Source organism: Siphateles boraxobius, unplaced genomic scaffold (genome assembly GCF_051911475.1).
Source record: "Siphateles boraxobius isolate OS27281-9 unplaced genomic scaffold, OSU_SipBor_1 86, whole genome shotgun sequence".
Lineage (NCBI taxonomy): Eukaryota > Metazoa > Chordata > Actinopteri > Cypriniformes > Leuciscidae > Siphateles > Siphateles boraxobius.
This window is the reverse complement of record NW_027509215.1, coordinates 9,050,001-9,064,912: the sequence shown is the minus strand read 5'-3', so window position 1 is coordinate 9,064,912 and position 14,912 is coordinate 9,050,001. Positions and strand designations below refer to the sequence as shown.

Here is a 14,912-nt window from a genome sequence, read left to right as displayed (position 1 = left end):
GCAAAAATCGCAACAATATTCACACGTTATAGAGAAAAACGAGTTTGACAGGAAACAGTCAGTCGGTCAAACAGAACGTGCTCTGTGTGTGAAGTCCTGGACCTCTTAAAAAAAGCAGCAATTGCTTAAAACACCTCGATCTGTAGGAAAAATAATGTGTGCCCTTGTTCCAAATATAGGTTTTTTGGTCAGCAGAGTTTCTGCTGGTTGTGTTTGATCTGTGTATGTTGTTTTCTCAAGGCTTCATTTCTGTGGTCACACAGACTCAAGGCCACAGACTGACCAGACGCACACAATCCAGGCCTGACCGCATGCTGCAAACTTGTTCGCTTGAATTTCCATGCAGCATCTTCAAAATAAATAGTTTCTTCAGGGAACTTTTGGTTCGGCAGAGAACTTTCTTTTTAAGAACAGTTTTTGTCCTGAGGTTCTTTGTAGATTATAAGAAAAGTTCTTGGTGTTTCATTAAATGTTACCAAGTATTTTGGTTTCTGGGTTCTTTAAAGGACCAGTATATGGCTGAATATATGTAAATTTAATATATATATAAAAAAATTATATTATATAATATATATATATATATATATATAATTTAATATTAAAAAAATATATATCTTTTAATATATATATATATATATATATATATATATATATATAGTAAATTATGTATATGTGATATATATATATGAGCTATATGCGTAATTATTATATATATATTTTAATATAATACATATATGTATAAAAAAGTCATGTTACTTATATTGTAAGTATGTATATTGTATTATTGTTGTACTGCCTTTTTAACTTATGCCAATTTAAATAATAATAAAAAATACAACACAAGTTTTCAAATCTAAAATGTCCACAAATGAGAATTTAAATGTGCTTTAGTATCAGGAATTATAATCATAATCATGATCTAAAATAGGCTTCATTTTCTTTATGAAAAAAAAAAAAAAATATATATATATATATGTTGGGATTAAATGTGGCCTGGACTTGTTTTAATGATTTCTTTAGGCCGAGATACAGTAAAGGGGTGCATGGTATCATGTATGTTTTCCAAGTTGTTCCCATGCTCAGAAATCCCTGTAATTATACTGTAAACATGAGATATTGAGCATGTGGGTTGCAGCTGCATGTTTGAAAACATGTCTAACTTTGCTTTTATAGGCACATCAGTGAAAGTTTTTCTAGTTCATTAAAAAATGTCAGTTGTCCCATTTTTATGTCAGCGTGCTGAAGCGCAGGTGCCGATCATACTCGGCTCATATGTGTATGTGGTTACACAATATCAGTTCACAGGGCCAGTGTATATGACTTTAAGTGCACTCTATATAACAGGGTTTCTATGGGTCTTAATAAGGTCTTAATTACACAAATCAAGGCCTTAAAGGGATAGTTCACCCAAAAATGAAAATTCACTAGTGTAACAGCGCAGCGCTTCTGTGTTGTACGTCACACGTAGGCTCACTATTGGCCGACGCTGGTCATGTGTGTGATGCGTGTGACGTACAACACAGACGCACTGCGCTGTTACACTAGTGAACTGACTCGAGGCCCACAGAGATAGTTGAAATAAAGTAGTTATTTTTGTTGTTGTTTTTGCGCACAAAAAGTATTCTCGTCGTTGGATAAACTTAAGATTGAGACACTGTAGTCACTTGGACTATTTTAACAATGTCTTTAATAACTTTTCGGGGAACAAGTTTCAATCCCTACAAGATGTAAATGAGAGAAATGAGATTGGCCCTATGTCTCTGATGTCCCCAGAGTGTGTATGTGAAGTTTTAGCTCAAAATACCCCACAGATACATTTTTATAGCATGTTAAAATTGTCCCCTTTTTGAGGGTGAGCAAAAACGCGCTGGTTTGTGTGTGTGTCTCTTTAAGGAACCTGCACATTTGTGGTATTAGTCATTGTACATAACACATTGTTGTCAAGTTACTTATTATAGGAATAGGAAATACAAGCTAAGTATATAATTTAGAACATGCAAAAATATCTACATAAGACAATTGCTGTTATTATTTTATCCAAAGCGACTTGTTCTTTGCAATATGTCTACTAACTCTCCCTAGGGGTTAGTAGACAGTAAGTTTCTTATAGTCAGTCTATTACTCTAATGAGACTTAGTTGACATGTAGTTGCAAAGTTTCTTAAAGTTATTAGAACGTCTAAAGCGGACTATTAAAATAAAATCTTACATTGACCTTCATAAAACCCACAGAAACCCTGATATAAGTAATGACAGCATGCGTAAATACATAATCAACATTGTGATCTTTTTTCTGTTCTCCTCTTTCCCGAACACAATAGTGACTTACATCATAAGAAAACACAATGCATGTTGAGTCAGTGACTCTGATTAAGAACTCACAAGCAGGATGTGTGTGTTTTATCACCGTTTCCTACAAGGAGGCTGATGATGATTAACTTTTACTGATCGCAGTTTAAAAAAAGGACCGTATTTAACACTTCGCATCAGGTTATGTAAGAAGTTTGTGGTTAAAATGATGAAAAGAGGAGGATTTACTGTGATTCACTGAAGTCAAAAGGTCAAGTTGGTCAAGTCTCCTTATACTCTTGTGAAATTGAGTTAGAAATGTACATGTCCAGGTCATTTTCACCCCTAAATCAATTGAAAGTAATGAGAAATTGCATTTTGCATGAAGAAAATGAAGCACGTTATGGGTTAAAATTAAAATTTCAGCTCATTTCCCTTCAATTTCTCATTACTGTAATGTGTTTAACTATTGAGTTTGTTTGTAATTCTCATTATTCTCAATGATAATTCTCGTTAAATTCTCATTACAGTAATGAAAAAGATCCTGTCTGGACAACAATGATGTTTTTTACGTACTTAAGTACACATAAATGAAAAGGCTGCCCAGTCAAGACTTCCATAATGTAAAAATATTTAACTGATATATCAAAAATGAGTAAAGTTTGATGATATACACACACAGTGGATATAAGAAGTCTACACACCCCTGTTAAAACAGCCACATACCCAATAAAAAAAAAGGGAGCAGTTAGGTTAATTCATTTGTTTTTTTCTCTGTGAATGGGTTTTCAGCGTAATTGCATAGGTTGTAATTTTTACATAAACGTGCAAAAGCATGGATATGATTTATCTTTGTTTATTTTCTACATCTCAAAAAACAGCTGTTTTAAAAGGGTTGTATAGACTTTTTTTTATTTACGCTGGATATTAGTGCTGTCAAATCGATTAATCGAGATTATTAGCATCCAACAAAAGTTTTAAATAAATAATGTAATATGTGTGTGTGTGTGTGTGTGTGCATGTTTGTGTGTTTATATAGCCTACACAATGTATATATATAAACATTGTGTGTATATACAGTATATTGCGATTAATCGCATCTAACATAAAAGTTTTTAATGTATGCATTGCATACACACACACACACACACACACACACACACTGTATACCGATAAATCTATATGAATATATATATATATATATATATATATATATATATAAACTTATATGTTAGTTGTGATTAATCGATTTGACTACACTAATATATATATATATATATATATATATATATATGTGTGTGTGTATACGTGTGTGTGTGTGGTATTTATTTTAACTTGTCATATTTAATTATCCTTTGGTGCAGTAATTTATGCCTCCTTTCTATTCTTCTTCTTGTTGTTTATTTCCTCATCACTTTTATTATAGAGTTAGCATTTCCTAACCTTTCTTCGGATCAGATTTGTTGACTCGATTCAATCTATTCCTAGATGCAATCATGGTGAAAGTGCAGAGCTGATCTGCATCTCCTGGTGTCTTTCACGTAAAAGTGTCTGCAAGGAAAGAAATGTAAATGTAAACAGCAGCAGATATCAGCGGTTAAATCTGTCTATTGTGAGGCTTAAACCCCGAGGGATCGAGTCGAGTGGTAACACTAGTCCAGCCGGCCTGGGTTCCTCTCCTCAGCACGCTTTTGTGTGGAGAGCATGAGGAGCGTTCCTGAACAAAGGTGAGGAACAGATATTTCTTTGCCTGGGTTACTGTATTGTGAGTAGAAGAGTGAGTCATGAGCAATTGGATGGGAACTATGGAGAACAAGTGAACATTAGATGAACCCTTCTTTTGTGTCACGGCCATGTGACCTCTGCATGGGTGTGTGTGTGTGTGTGTGTGTGTGTGTGTGTGTGTGTGTGTGTGTGTGTGTGTGTGTGTGTGTGTGTGTGTGTGTGTGTGTGTGTGTGTGTGTGTTAGAGGCTTTTTTACCTGGTTTTAAATGAAGATTATTCATGAATACAACTTTGCGCTTAATTACATCACAAAAAATAGATTTGCGTTACCGTGATGTAATTTATAATTATACTCATATTCAATGGTGAAAAAGTGCGCAAAAAAATTCAAACTGATTATTTTGCCAATATTTGTATGTTCTGAGAGGCTTTTTATGTGGAGGTTACTCATGAAAACAACTTTGCGCTTAGTAACATCACAAAAAAAAAGATTTCCATTACTGTGATGCAATGTATAATTATACTCGTATTCAATGGCGAAAAAGTGTGCACATTTTTTTACGGATTATTTCGCCACTTTTTTTGTGTGTTCAGCAACACGCTACTGGCAAACTCAGTTGTGACTCGAGTCTCTTGTGCACTTCATGAGGTGTGTGTCATATTAGCGTTAATCTTGGTTATGATGCGACAGCAAAGCTGTTTTCTGTGTTTATGAACACAGTTCAAGTGTGGCACCATAACATGCTGTAGGTGTGGTTGTCCTCAGTTGACCGAGAGGTTGCTTAATGTGTTTTACTACTTCTTACAAACACACACAGACACGCAGACGACAGATCATCACTGCTGACTGACCATCTTATCACAGACTGGCAGACGGACAGTAGAGGATCCATGTTATATAATTACACACATGCTTCGCTAGGAATTATTTTACTGTCCTCAAGATCAAGACATGTTTATTTTAGATCAAACTTTGCTGAAAGTCATTTTGCAATACACCATTCACACGTGTTGCTCATCCTTGAGAGAAGTCAAATAGACACAGATGAGTCAATCGTTATCATCCAGTAAGAGTATGAAGCTACAGTATAAAATGAATGTCATTTAATGAGAAATGTTTGCGTTCATATTGAGACCTCTGACTTTTGATATGGCAGACTTGATATTTGATTGGCACACTGAAAAACATTTGCTCTCGGATTTACTTTGAAACTATTAAAACGCTACAGTAAAAAGCTGTTAATTGGTTACTATACACAGGGAAATACTATAAGAGATCTAAACTTGTATTTCATGTAATGTTACAGTAAAATGTACCATTATTGGAGGTAAAAAAGAACAAATCAACTAAGAATTTACAATGAAAAGCCATAAACTGACACTCCCAAAATTCCCTGTGTGACACTTTATATGTGATGGTTTTAAATTGTAAAATTTACAGGTGGTTCTGAATATATATTTACTTTTTTACTGCATTTTTACAGAATTTTTCTGGCAACCATAGCCGTCAGTTTCTTATTTTCTGTAAAAAAACTGCGATTTTTGTGAATATTACAAATAACTAACATTAAATTAAACGTGAAATAATGTTTTTGGTAACACTTTACTTAAAGCCTTTATGTATCATTTTTGAATGGAGTAATTATGCCTTGTAATGCACCTTATAATGGTCTCAAGAATAATTGTAACCATAGTTATAATACATTATAATACTTATGCAATCATTGAACACGCCTTTAGAAAGTATAATGCACATGACAAACAACCAATTTCAGAATCTGCATTTTAATTTTAGTTACAATTATTTATGAAAAAATATAATGCATTATAATGTACTTTACTTTAAGTTTAAGTTACAATATTGTCTCGTAAAAGATGCTCCATTATTATTTGTTTTTATTTACAACTTTGAAAAATAACTTTGCAACTCATCTGAGCACATTGAAATATTTTCTTCTGACATGCCAGAGGAGAAGTGAGAGATTTTCAGGATAACGCAGAACAACTAGGAGAAACATTTAAGATATTAAGATCTTTTTCATGCTTTTTTTTTAATGGGAAAAAGGCCCAAAAACAAAACACACTCATGCAACCTCCTCAAATGCTGCAAACTGCCTTGTTTTAACATTGATTCTGCATCTCAAATGCATAATCCTATCAAAATGAACAGGGAAAAAAGCTTTATCAGAGGTCCAGGAGTGTGTAGACAGAGCGTCTCCGACTCGATCCACCCACGATACCTTCACAGGTGAGTCACGACTCAGGGTGAGGTTCGAACACCAACCAGTCTCTATTCTCTCTAAAGTCTCTACCGAGACTTTACCGGAGTGTTTTCCAGTGCCACTGCAGTGATTCATGCACCATTAAATCTCAAGCCTGATAAGATACGGCTGCTCGCTACATCTCGAGTGGAAACCAATTACAAACACTCACACACACACACGATTACATGGCTGGATTCTGCCGTTTGCTCTGATAACGTGCAGCCGTTTGCCTTCCAAAAATTAGATATGAAATTACAGGCTTTAAAGATTACTATATCTGACAGCTTGAATACTTGCGCACATTACCCCAATAAAATAAGTGCTGCGATGACAGAAGTGCTGAATCAGACTTTACTTTTAGAAAGAAAGAGTCAATTTAAGCACTTAATCTGTAATCGGATATAGACACGCATGTTCTGGTTTGCAAGGTTTAAAACACACAAACGTGATCTCCTTAATCTCAATTATGTCTCCTATAAAGCAATTAGAGTAAAGGACAGCAAATGAGCTTCATTTCATCTTAGTAATGTCTCAAACTGTGTTCAGACACCAGTCATCAGCTACACTTTATTACCAAATCTCAATACCCACTTACATATTCACATTCATTTTATTTTAGCTCTATAATTGGTTACACTTTATTTCGATAATTCACTTTAGACACTTTGCAACTAAATGTCAACAAGCTCTCATTAATTTGCAACTACATGACAACTAACTCTCACTAGAGTATTTGTATAGTCTCTTACTAGTAGAGATGCACGATATATCGGCCACCGTATCGGTATCGGCCGATATATGTTCATTTTCAATGTTATCGTTATCGGCCCGATAAGAAAATTTGGCCGATATATTAAAGCCGATAAATAAGGTATTATTTATTTCAGCTGAGACACTTCAGATGTTCAACATGACATTTTTGAATTGCTGGAAATATGATTGGAATCACTTAAAAAAAGGAAAATACAGTTAAGTGCAGTGCAAGTCTGTCATAGGCTACATACAATTATAATGATATATATAATTGTGTGCTTTTAATGGTGAGACTATTGTTTTTGTAATCAGGCTCTCAAAAATTATATCAAAACTTTGATTTAGATTAATCTGCCAATATATCGGTTATCGGTTTTCAAATATAAAGAATTATCGGTTATCGTATCGGCCAAAATTTTCAGTTAAAATGTAGTTGCAAAGTTACTTAAAGTCTGTAGACTGTCTGTTGTGGACCATCAAAATAAGCAGATATTAAGCTAATACTATAATAACTGCAAGTTGACATGCAGTTGCAAATAGTTAATAGAATGTCTAAAGTGGACTATCGAAATAAAGTGTTACCATATAATATTACTATATGACAACAACTGACTCAGTTCTGTCTGTTTTTATTCTTCCTCAAGAATTTGAGAAGAAACATCTGAGACAAATGTTGATACTCAAATAAGAGCTCCATTAATGATATTCACGTAAGTAAGGTTGTATGGCTGATGTTGGTCATAATAATCTACTATTCGTTAAAGGGATGGATACAATCATACACACACACACACACACACACACACACACACACACACACACACACAAAAACAGCAATAAGGGTGTGTATTTGTGTAGGTTTTCTTTGCCGAACTGAAAAGCATTGCAAAACTTTTACATTCCACACACCGCACCTGTCAAACCCGCTCACTCGCATTGTTTTTAATACGCTTGAGAGGAAATTTCAGGAGAACCCTTTGTGCACAACTGCGTACAGTAAATTCTTTTCTGATGCAATTCTGTAATCAAATCCTCTACGATTTAATAACCTGCATATTTTTGTCTCATACGCAACTGTGTTTTCTTTTGTGCTAAACTAATCAATCATCAGTTCCGGAGGTTTCAGATTGGGCTTGTCACACATCCAACACTGAGATAAGCATCTACATGAGGAAATAATATTAATTAAACAATTGTTCTCATAACGCGGGAGCAGTTATGATTCTAAATGACAGCAGATTTATGATGATTGATGCATCCCTTCAGGTGCTCAACTTCTTTTGCTGTGTCTGCCCTTTCTGTGTCTGTTTACATGGGTGGTGAGGGTTGTAGTGTTGAAAGATTTAAGTTTTGTGACATGCATTTTAAAGTGTCTTTTTTTTTGTTCAAAAATTCCTTTATTATTTACCTAGTGCGTTTTAGAGAGGGTGTGAATTGAAGTGCTGGTGGATTGTTTAATGTACAGTAAAATTGTGGCTGTCATTCTGAGCTGAATTCTTCGAGCTAATTACTTTTCGAGTTTGATGTGTTTAGAAATCACTGAAGCAATTTCTCATTATTCTTTAGAGACTGTTGGAAGGTCATTCAGTGCACTGAACGCCATAAATAAGGATGTAAATTTTTGTGCATGATTATGTAAGATGTAACCCTACAATTTCAGAGCGAGATAAGAAGAGTCCCATTCAAACAATTAGCATAGTAGCCACCAAAACAATACTTTTACAACCCTGCAAGCCTAATATATGAAATTATAATAAAAAATTGAAATTGAAATGGAAGTTTATTGAATCTTTAGACATAATGTTTTAAAAAAAGTTTGCATATGTGTTTTGGATACTTTTTTATTCAGAGGCACAGACGGAGCTAAAATGTGCAATTTGATGCATTTGCTGATATTTATTTGGCCAAAAAATAAGATGAAATTCCGATAATAATGTAAATCAATGAGGTCTTTATAACATTATATCACTACTTGCATATGCATATAAATATCAGTCGTCACTCTAGATCTGCTAATAATATGTCTTATTAAGCTGATATTTAAATGCTTAGTTTGATGATCAAAGTTATGTAGTTTAAAACATAATGCAATTCAATACAATGATGATTGAGAGATGAACAAATAAACCTTCGTCAAAAGCCTGATGATCATATTTGAGACTCACATTTTAACACATTACATGGATAATCAAGTAAATGAAAGCTGCTTCAGTCCAGTAAGTGTTCATCTTGAAATATTACTAATATAAAAGTTATTCTTGCATTCACTTAAAAATCAGTGCAGATTTCACAGCAGAAAGACACGTGATCCACGAGCTGAAAGTGGACATATTTACAATTATTATAAAAGGCCTTTTACTTGCTATAAAAGTCTAAACTATCAATCAGACGACAGACGGATCATATGATCATTTAGAGGCCTTTAAAAATGAATGTTTCAAATATGATAGATCTGAAACACATTATTTTCCTCATATTCTCCATTGTTGCGGCTCCTCTTTTCCCAGTCTGTCAGTAACGCTCTGTTTAGTTCCTGTCTCTGTGAAGCCCCTCCTTCTGAAAAGCACACTGTGCTCTGATTGGTCGGCTGGAGCAGTGTGTTGTGATTGGTCGAGCGCTTTGAGTGTTTTTTGGAAATGTCCCGCCCCTTTTCATAACCGCCAGTTTCAACACACTACTAACTCAACCAGGCTCCGCCCCTTTATTCTGCGTATGAATTGCTATAATGAGGAATATTGTGACGTGTTCGTTCCCGGAAGAAACTCAAGACTATAGTGGAGTTCAGAAACACTGACACTGATATAGAGAAGAACTGGAGCTTTTTCATGCTCAAACAGCAACATTACACACATTAAACAAAGATGAACATGTGGCAAAAGCATAACAGGTCCTCTTTGAGGAAACAAGCACTTGTCAGGTGATTTGAGTGGAGGATTCCTCAGGTCAAAGGTCAGTTTGTTTAACAGACATAAAGTCGACAGTACGTGTTCAGGCGCTCACACACACACACACCTGCGTTTGGTTATTCTCGGCTCGTGTGGGAAGCGGCAGGTCCTCGTGGCCGTCGATCTGTCACATCCGGATAAAGTGTTACGGCATGAGAATCCGATAAATGAATCAGTCTTAGTCATTATGTGTAGAAGACGCCGCTCACGTAATGCAGACGGTCAATGTCCAAACCTGGCAGAAACTGAGGCGCCAGTCCTGAGATTAACATCTGTGCACGACACCTTTCACACAGAACGGGATAAAAGGAATTTCATTTGAGGAATATTTTACAATAAGGCTCCATTTGTTAACAGTAGTTCATTACATTAGTTAACTAACAATGGAAAATCCTTCTTAGGCATTAATCTCAGTTAATGTTAATCTCAAAATCAACAGTTAACGGACCTGGACTAACAATTGAACAACTGTATTTTTACTAACTTCAATAAAGATTAATACATGCTATAACATGTATTACGAGACACCAAACACTGTTGTCGTGCAAATGAACGGCCAGAACGCATTAAAAGTTTTGCTTTCAGTTAAAACAGTGTCGTGTAATTAAGTTAATAATGATCTTTGCAACAGAAGGGAAACGATCAAAACTAACTTACAATACAACTTAACTAACAATAACTTTATTCTGAAACTTCTGTAAAGCCTAACAATCTCTGTGACTTTAATTTCCTATTATCACTGTAAAGCTGCTTTGAAACAATCTATGTTGTTAAAAGCGCTATATAAATGAAGGTGACTTGACTTGACTAACATAAATAGTAAAATGTTAGTAATTGCATGAACTAATGTTAACTAATAGAACCTTAGTGTAAAGCATTTCCAATATTCCTAAGTAAATATTTAAGGAAACCTTCTCTGAATATAAAGCAGAAATGAGAAGCTTATATATTTTTTAAAGCACTCTTTCATTTCATTTGAGGAATCCGGTTATTTAAATGAGGGAGTGTCTGCATGCAGTAAGTAATTAATTAGCATAATTTATGCCACCATGTCCATATATGGACTTTCCACTCAACTGCTCCTGTATTCAAAACACAACGAAACACTTTTATATATTCATAGGTGATCAGCTGCTTTTTAATACAGAACCAATTCCAGATCAAGCAAACTGTTTGATCTGAAAAATTCTAGATATACATGTGTGTATATGTATCTAAACATCTTGCATCACAGATTACATTATAAGACCAACGAGTGACTTTTATTCTACGCTGTAAAAAACATTTTTCACAGTCGTAAATAAAACAGGTTATTTGAGTATGTTTTAAAAGATAATATTTCAGTCTTTCATGTTTATTTGACCGTTTTTTGTGTCCGGCCTCGTTTTTTTTATTTATTTTTTTACTATCTGTGATGTTAACTAGCATTTTCTGAGTGACGTTTGTTTCTACATCAAAGAATAACTTGTGCACGTGTGCAATATTTCAGTTGGGTTTTATCCAAAATGTAGTGCACACTTATTGAATGGTGGGTTATGCATAAAAACAATCCCAGTCTAAATGCTTTTCTGTGGTAAAGAGCTGAAGGTTTGATTTTCCTCCTGAATGCATTGAGACAGTAACACACACACTCTTCTGCTGTTCCTCTCACAGGCTCAGACGTCTGTCCTCTCGGAGCCCGGGACAATGACCACTGGAGACCTGAATGAGGTCAGACCACACACACACACACACACACACACACACACACACACACACACACACACACACACACACACACACACACACACACACACACACACACACACACACACACACACACACACACACACACACACACACACACACACACACAATGAATCTTCCCTGCAGAGGCTTTGTGTCAAACAACAACAACAACATCATCACTGCACAATGGACTCAACTCTCTTTATTATCTCCATTATTATTTATATAATTGTTCTTTTTAATTATTCACTACCCTTTATATTCAATTAATATCATTATTTAAATTATACAAATAATGTGATGTAATGTGACACACACACACACACACACATATATATTTTACTATCAATATTTTTCATTTACAAATTACATATATTTACAAGTAATACATACATACATGATACATACCGTAAAACTTCAAATAATAGCCGAGTCCCAAATAGACGCCTGTCTCTTTTACACGCCTGGTGTGGCGACAGGTTAGGGTAAATGAAGGCCGGTCTCAAATAGAGGCTGGGTCTGTGTTTTAGTTTCGGGTTGTACATACATACATGCATACATACATACATACATACATGCTTGTTTTTATGTATAGGCATTTGTATTAAAGCACAATTTATATTTGTTTATAAAACTAATTCAATGTTTTTAAGATCATGGCAAACATAAATTCAGTTAAGAATTTCCATACTTTAGGTACTCATACTTTGGATACAATTGTATATATTATAGATCTTTTTCATAGTCATCAAGTCCTGCCATTGCTGTATTATTGCACATTTGACTGTTTGAGCTGCTGGATATCAGGCCAATGGAGGACTGCTGTTGTTAATTACACAATAATGAAGGATAAAGATAAAGATAGAGATAGGATGAGTATTTAGGACTTGGTAACAAGATGATCCTGATAGTCCAGCTGATAGTGGTGTGTGTTTCTTGGCATTGGTCAGTGTTTAGTGGATCACAGCTGTGTGTGTGTCAGAGTGTTTTGGTATTGAAATCTGGTTTTGTTTAGGAAGGACTGAGCCGTTGCGGATTTGAAAGCAGGTTAATACCCATCTATTCAATTTGTTGTTTCTCAGTATGAATGTCTTCATAAAATGTAATATATATATATTGACACATGTGTCCTAGTGATTGTAAAAAACTGTAAACTGTATTTCCGTCTGCAGTTCAGGTGATGAAGATAGATCGATGGCATCGGACCAAAACAAACATCTGCGTTTTTAAACTCGAGAAATTGTCAATTATGTTTGGGCTTGTACTTTCTTGGAAATCAAGGAGAAAGATAAGATGTAATGAAACGCTCGAGTCAGTCCTGCCTGTGTGTGTGTTTAACTCTGATTCTGAGAGGGATTCAAATAAAAGGTTTGATTATTGAGAAGGAAAATTTTTTTCAAGTGTATCAAGGTGATGTAACCTGATTATTGCGTGTGTGTGTGTGACGTCTGAGTGTGTGCGAGCGTTTGTGTGTGTGTGTGTGTGTGTGTGTTTGACGTCTGTATGCGTGTGAGTGTGTGACGTGTGTGACGTCTGTGAGCGTGTGCCTGTGTGTGAGTGTGTGAGTGCCTGTGTGATTGTGTGTGTGTGTGTGTGTGTGTCTGTGTGCGTGAGTGTGTGCCTGTGTGTGTATGCGTGTGTGTTTGTGCACGTGTGTGTGTGTGTGTGAAATGTATGTGTGAGTCTGTGTGTGCGTGTGTAAAATTAATGTATGAGTGTGCATGTTTGTGTGTTTGTGGGATTTTGCGTGTGTGTGTGAGTATATGTGTGTGTGTGAAATGTGTGTGTGTGTGTGTGTGAGTGAGAGTGTATGTGTGTGAGAGTGTATGTATTTGTGTGTACGTGTGTGTGTGTGTGTGTGTGTGTGTGTGTGTGTGTGTGTGTGTGTGTGCGTGCCCTCATGTAACATTGGATTATAAGAAAAGAATAGCAAGAAACAAAGGAAAAGAGAAACATTGATGTTGTGCATTATATTACATGGGAATGAGGACAGAGTGAAATTATCCTGTACAGAACGCTGGTCTCCAGAGACAGAGAGACAGTTTGCACTAGACTCAAGGGACGCATCAGAGATCAGTTTGTTGTTGGAGAACAGAGGAAGTGACGGTCCGTGTGTCTCCTTTATTTAGCTGCTGTAATCATATCTAAACGCTTACAAAAGACTGGCACCTGTGACGTCAGGATGAGGGCTTCCTCCAGGTGTTTGGTTTCCTCACACAAAAGCGGGACACTGACCTCCTCATGAACATATAGTGTGATATATAGCTTTACCATATGACACTCAACACGAGAGTGACCTAGATATGATGAACTAAACACACACACACACACACATTGCGTTTTCATGTTTTATGGGTGACTTTTATACTGTACAAATGGTATATTCTCTTCACTTACACTAAATTTACTCCTAAACCTACCCATCACACACACACACACACACACACATCACACAAAACTTTCTCCATTTCTACATTTGAAAAAAACATCACTTAGTCTGATTTATAAGCTGTTTTCCTCATGGGGACCAAAAATATGTCAAGGACAAGGATTTCAGATATTGCCATCTTTGTGGGGACATAAAGTGTTGTTTAATGTAGGGTTTACCAGGACACACACACACACACACACACGCACACGCACACGCACTCACATGCACACACACTCACAAACATGCACACACTCTCACAAACATACACACACACACACACACTTACACATACTCGCTACAGTCGGGTTCTGGAAGTAAAAACTCTCCATAAGGACATTGATTTTGAATGATAACTTATAAATATTTAAAGGCAGACTTACTGTAAATAGGTTGTTTATATAAATATAAACAACTTATTTTAAGTTTATTACAAAATATGTATATTCACATTGCTTCATGCGCGTGGGCGGAGCTTAAGAGCTCTTTTGCCGTGTTTTGCTTTTTATATATATATAATCAACATTTGTAAATAAGTAGTATGTTTCTGATTCTGTTTATGTATAAATCACTATTAAAACAGAGGGTTGTCCAATGTGCTGTAAGATTATAGTTAAATAAAATTATAAAAATAAGACATAAATGTAACACAGCAAATAACATCATAGCAAAATTATGCACATAACACATAAAAATAAACAAGAGCCTCTTTCGAATTTATTCATAACGATTTAACAGAGATTGGCTCACACCCACATACAGAGAATTACAATTATACAGT

The 14,912-nt window shown here is 35.3% G+C and overlaps 2 long non-coding RNA genes across 2 annotated transcripts in view; both read left to right on the top strand.

Moving 5' to 3' along the window:
• The window catches only part of LOC143731373 (uncharacterized), a 315,959-nt gene that overhangs the window by 199,908 nt on the left and 101,139 nt on the right, over positions 1-14,912 (top strand). The window lies entirely within an intron of this gene.
• The window catches only part of LOC143731092 (uncharacterized), a 33,663-nt gene that overhangs the window by 14,244 nt on the left and 4,507 nt on the right, over positions 1-14,912 (top strand). The window contains exon 3 of the long non-coding RNA XR_013200693.1: positions 11,629-11,685. This is a non-coding gene — a long non-coding RNA (uncharacterized LOC143731092). The remainder of the gene's footprint in view (positions 1-11,628; positions 11,686-14,912) is intronic.